Below are 6430 nucleotides of genomic sequence, written 5' to 3'. Positions count from 1 at the left end.
CACCCAATGTAGGAGGTCACCTTTCGGTGCACTGTAAAACCTGTATGTGCGCACCATCTTTAGAAAAAAAACATCAATCATTGGCCGCTTTAAAGAAAAACAAACGCGCGAGGTGCTCGAGGCGTTCACCATCTTGAGCCTGACCGATCGCTGCGTTAGTCAGCCGTCGGTAGCTTTGAGCGAAAAAGAAATTGCGTTCTCGTGATCATTTGACTGCGGGTGATCTGTTTCCCCCTGGTGACGTTGTCCACTGTAAAAAATAGTGCTTCATCTTTCTCTTCTTCACTTAATATACTAGAGTTGTGAGTGCGCGCCTGTCTGTGTTCTGTGTTCCTTCCTCGTTTGTCCTCGTCTCTGTGCGCGATTTTAACCATGTTCAAATTACGGGTGGAGAAAAATCTGACTCGCAATAAGCGATGGAGCCAGCATGCCACATTCTTAGCGCAACTTACCAAAGGTGGCGCCAAGCTGATCGGCGAGCAAATCAGTGTGTCGGAGCGAGTCACGTGGCAAAATGCTATTGAAACGGATTTTTGCTCTTAGTTATCCCGTGCTTCGCTCAGAGTCTCTGATTGGCTCGCAGAAAATGTAGGCTTCGCCCTTTGCGAAGTTATTCTGAGCCGAAGTATGCTTTCGCTCAGGAGGTCTGACCGGTGGTAAAATGAACCTGATTCCTCCCGAGATTCGCTCGTTGTGGAGTCTCTAGCAGTAGGCTAAACGAACCGATGCCTCCTCGGCATGCGGTGAGCGTCTGTGCCTAGAGGCTTCAACCCGACTGAAAATATTATGTGTAAAGAACTTTGGGTCCGCAGTGTTTTCTTTTTTGTGTGTATGAGCGACCAGCGACGACTCCGGACTCGCAATGCCGATTAGTGTTGCCCACTCAAAATTCAGAAACCCGCCGCAAGAACCCCGAAAACCGCTAAAACCCTGGCGTCCGACATGAAGCTCGAACTCTTTGCAGTGCATCTCACGGACCTTAAGTTTCTCGTTTCCATTGTTGTGTGGTACGACATTCTTTTTTCAAGTAAATGTTGTAAGTAAGAGCATGCAATGCAAAAGAAAGGACACCGTAGCAACCACCCAGCTCACCCACTCACTTTGACAGTGGGGAGGTGAGCTGGTGATCCTCCTCACTTAGCCACTGTCAGTAATCACCGCTGAGAGGAGTTTCTCGAAATTAAAGCTTAATAAGACCTACCTAAGATCACCCATGGCAGGTGCCAGACTATTGCCATTGGCAATTTTGTCCATTGAAAACTGGATAGCTTCTATCCTGGATATGTCGCAAGTTGTAGCCTAATTCTCTCCCATAGCCAGACGTTAGCTGGCTATGGGAGACCCATTGCTGAAATTTGGTTAATCTGAAAAATATCTGTGTTTTGAACCATTTGAACATGGTGCCGACAGAACTCTCAATGCTCGCGAACGTCGTTCGGATGTGGTTCTCGACTGACAACGACAAAATCGCGACCCATGGGTCACTCTGGCATGTTTACAAACAACGTGATTTTGGGTGCGAAAATAGGCGGGGGGTAAGGGGGGGGGGGGGGGGCGCCACGGCCGCAGTTTGCCCAGGGCGCTTGCTGCTCTAAGGCCGGCCCTGCTCTAACCAATCCTAAAACATATGTCGTTTGAGGCCTGCACTTATTTCTCATCACAATTAACGGGCGAACATTTAGTCTACGGGCCGGTGTTGCCTGAACGAGCAGACGAGAAGCAAACACGTTGGAGAGAGCAGACAGCAGTCCGAACGCTAAGGTGACCGTCTGAACTTGAAGAGACAATGAACGTAGTCCGCAGGTGGTCCGTACAACTTGACGGTTTTTCCCGTGTTCATGTTGGAAGACAATAAGTAAATCTGATGACCACAAGTATCCGTGAATTCAACCCAAGGGGCTTCCCGCCCAAGCAATCGTGGTCCCACGGCGTTTGGTTTTCCCTTTTCACGGCACATATCCACGTTCTCAGACAAACCGAGCAACTGAAAAGTGACCTTCCAACCTTCCACGTTCTCAGACAAACCGAGCAACTGAAAAGTGACCTTCCAACCTTTCTCAACTCCTTTGGTACGACCCCAGTCGCGGCGTTTTGACGACAAGGCAGATTTTGGCTGGTTTCTTTGAAAACAGCGCAGGAATGCACATCTCGCATGGTGCCTTGCGCCCACAGCCCCAGACCGGAAGTGTGCTCGACGTGCAGGTGCACTGGCAGCAAACATCGCTGGCAGCAAATATCGGGGTTGTGCACACGGACACACGGACAGGGACAAGACAGGAAGGCCTTTATAAGATTCCTCGGTCTCTGTGCCTACTATTGATCTTCGTACAAGATTTCGCCAAGCTTCTTGTGCCGCTCACGCATCTAACGAAGGACGCTGTTAAGTTCCAAGGGGGGATGAACAACAGCGGGCATTCGACGAGCTCAAGCGGAGACTCCAGACACCACCGATGCTCGGCCATTTGAACCAGTTCGGAGAAACGGAAATCAAAACTGAGCCAAGTAATACCGGACTTGGCGCGGTACAGGAGGATACTGAGGGAGTGATCACTCAAAGAGCTGTGCAACGATTTTAACGTTGAAAGAATTGGCATCTTCTACTTTTGACATTGTTAACCTTGTCACAAAGGACAAAAAACACACCTCTTTCCTTTAAAATGTTGCGATTCCGCCGCGTAATCGCGAGGCAAAAATTAAAACATCCCCGACCCGCAGCCGCAAGCGGCGGCCATGAGAAACATGCGGCGTGGCGTCAATGGGGGTCTTTTAGAAAGATAGCAAGTTGTGCGAATACCTGCTCGATAAAAGGTAACTTTTCTTATAAATGTTGTCGTTTCAACACAAATATAAATGCGTTAAAAACCTGGTATCATCGACAACACTTTTATTATACGGAGTTTCAATAGCGCTATCTATCCTAGATCCTCAAAACCGTCAGCTATATCTGCTACCGCGAACAGCCGCCAGAAGCCGGAGGGGGAGGGGGACAAAGCCGGACGGGTGTGGCCGGACCCGGATGAGACTTTTCTCCTCTCACCATAATGTTCCCGCTGCGCTCGCCAGCACGTGGTCACGCGGTCGCGAGCGGATGAGTTCTCGCTGCTCACCGATTGAGCCTCACCGGAACCCCGCGCGACCCCCATTGACATCACAGCGCATGTGACTCGGAAAATGGTGAAGGAGTTGAGAGGTGCCGAAAACCTCAACCTTTGTCCATTTTTAGAATAAAAACTAGGACATGCAGGCAAAATCGGTTTTTCGTTCTTTACTTCAAAAAAGTCGAGACACCAACTCCCAAATTAATTAAGCAAAGCGTTGAAACTGTTGCACAGCTCCTTTAAGCAAGTCGGACGCTGTCTAAAGGGGTGTCCAAACAGGACACTACAAAACGCACGACTCCGACAAATCGTGAAAATTGAAGCGGGCTTGAAGCGGGCGCGTCCGCTTCGATTTTCACGATTTGTCGGAGTCGTGCGTTTTGTAGTGTCCTGTTTGGACACCCCTTAAAGGGATGTCCAAACAGGACACTACAAAAATCGTCGGGTGACACGATTCCGACAAATCGTGCGGCACTCTGCTTCCGGCCAGTTCCTCCCGTCAAAGTTCGCCCGTTTCCACTACGGGAACCTTGATCTGCTCCTCAGGTGGGTCCGGTGGGCCACTCACACGCTCTGTTGGCGGTCGGTTGTTGTTGATGTAGGCGTTGAAGTGAAATTGTGAGTGTGTGTGTGGGGGCGGGGGGGGGGGGGGGGTAGAGTCCACCGTGGACGAATCACTGCAGGCCTCCACCGCTGTGCAAGTCCCGAAAAGGGGAAAGGGAAGACTCGAGGGAGGGGGGAGGGGGCAAACCAGACGAGCGCGCGTCGTGTCCAAGGTCGTGTCGTCTTCCAGCAGTCCTGTGAATTGGATCGGATTCCCAAGGTCCCTATGTTCCCAAAGTACCTCGTATAGACATACAAACTTGGTAGGTTAGGAGTTTAATAAAATAAAACATATATTCATAAGTTCTCAGTGTTTATACATATAACTAAAAGACTCACTGCCGCGCACTGCACTTTATTTATTTATTTATTTTTTTAAGCTACGAAAGTGGATCTTGACGAAGCTGAGCCGGGGGCGGCCAGGACGCGCGCTTTGACACAGGAATCTCCCAAATCCACCCAATGCCGGACCTTTTTGACCTTCGAGCATAGGCGACGGCGTTGGCGAGGTCAGCCAGACGCAGGTTGCGTCTGACGTCAAATCTGACAAGCATTGAAGTTAAAGAAAAGTGGAGGAAACGAGGAGAAAAGTCGTGATATGGCTTGACCACAAAAATCGTCGGGCGACGCGACTCCTGTAAAAATCGTCAAGATTGAAGCGTCCGCTTCAATTTTCCCGATTTTTGCAGAAGTCGTGTCGCCCGACGATTTTTGTAGTGTCCCATTTGAACACCTCTTAAGGCGGAGTGCAACTACTCAACGACAGAAAAGGAACGACTTGCTGTTGTCTTGGCGATAACGAAGTTTCACCCGTACTTGCATGGTAGTTCATTCCGCATGGTCACAGATCACGACTTGCTGTGCTGGCCTGCGAACCTAAAGAATCCCTCTGGACTCCTCGCCCGCTGGAGTCCCCGACTGCAAGAATTTGACAGGGCCATTACGTACAAATCCGGTCGCAAGCACAGTGACGCCGACTCTCTGTCGAGAGCCCCCGTCGAGTCATCACCTGCCAGTGCCGACGACGAGGAGGACAAAGGTTTTGTCGGCGCAGACATGGCAGGACTTTAACGTGACGACTGCGAACTCTGTGCCGTGACTGAGCACCTCGAAGGTCAAGGAACTGCCATCCCTCGCATTTTCCCCCGAAACTTGTGAAGCTTCGCCATTCGACAGGTGTTCTCTTCAAAAAAAAAAAAGCTTCGGGACCAGCAACTCAAGATGGTTCTTGATAATACCTACCAGTCTTCGGGCAGAAATATTCCAAGCCTGCCATAATAACCCGACGGCTGGGCACCTTGGCTACAGCAGTGCGCTCGCCAGTATTCGGGAAAAGTATTACTGGCCGAGGCTACCGAAGACCGCTTACCCGAACATTCGATCATGACATGAGTGTCAGCGACGCAAGAAACCACGGACAAAGCCGTCAGGACTTCTGCATCCGATTGCTCCCTGTCCACACCGTTCGACCAGATCGGAAGGGATTTACTTGGCCCGTTTTTACCGTCAACGTTAAAAAACTGCGGGATAATTGTCGTCACAAATTATATCACGCGGTAGGCCGAAACAGAAGTTCTTCCTTCAAGGACTGCTGTAGAAGCCGCAAAGTTTTTCATCGAGTCCATCGTCCTCCGGCGTGGCGCTCCCGAAGTTCTGAATACAAATTGTGGGCCATCGTTTTTTGTGCTCTGTTCTGTTCACTAAATCATCGTTCCTGGCATAGCTTATGCAAGAGATCCTCCGTCTCAGCCACATCAAGCACCGGCGAACCACAGCGTACCATCCTGAGGCTAATGGGGTGACGGAACGCCCAGACAAGACCATCGCCGACATGTATGGTGTCGATGTACGTCGATGTAGAACACAAGACGTGGGACGAGGTCTTGCCGTATACGTCACGTTCGCCCACACAGTTCAAGCGACTACTGGTTTTACAGCATTTCAGATGGTGCATGGTCGAAAAGTGACCACGATGCTTGACGCCATGTTACGTCACAAGCCAGCTGATGGCGGAAGTGTCGACTCCCAGGTGGTTGGGCAACGAGCAGAAGTCTGCCAGCTCGCCCGAGGTCGGATGCCAGAGCAGCAACTTGTCGATGTTGACCTTCGTCGTCTGGACATTCAGTTGCAACCCGGAGACCCGGTGTGAGTGTGGACACCGATATAACGTCGTGGCCACAACGAGAAGCTTTTAAGGTGTTCCATTGGACCATACAATGTCTTTCGACGCCTGGGGGATCTGAACTACGATGATGCCCGACGGAACGCACGTATCAATGCGACGCCGACCGCAACCCGAGGTTGTTCACGTCGTCCGACTCTAGAGATTCTACGCTCGATAGGACTGTAAACTTTATGTGTTCCAAAATACTCTCTAATTTAACGATCTTTTTTTATTTTCTATGTTTTGTTTTGTGTTGCATCGGGGCGATGCACTTTCTAAAAAAATAGGGTAGTAATGCTGCGCGCGCAGCTGGCCAAATAGGCAGCGCGCCCGTAGCCGAACGGTTATCATGCTTTGCTTCCACGCGAAGAGCCGAGGTACGACCCTGGCCGCCGATACGCCTTCGTCTTGTTTTTGTAAAAGTGGCGTTCCGGGAAATTCTAGAAACCTGTTGCTTTTTCGAGGTTAGAAAGTTCTACGCGCCGAAGCTTCTACCCCGATTGTTACAGAAGCTCACGCGTGTACATAAGGGGCTCCGCGTGTCGAGCCGGAGTCAGTCTCGCCC

The sequence above is a fragment of the Ixodes scapularis genome, unplaced genomic scaffold (assembly GCF_016920785.2).
Source record: "Ixodes scapularis isolate PalLabHiFi unplaced genomic scaffold, ASM1692078v2 PGA_scaffold2__306_contigs__length_199485367, whole genome shotgun sequence".
Classification (NCBI taxonomy): Eukaryota; Metazoa; Arthropoda; class Arachnida; order Ixodida; family Ixodidae; genus Ixodes; species Ixodes scapularis.
The sequence above is the reverse complement of the archived record's forward strand: the minus strand, read 5'-3'. Positions refer to the sequence as shown.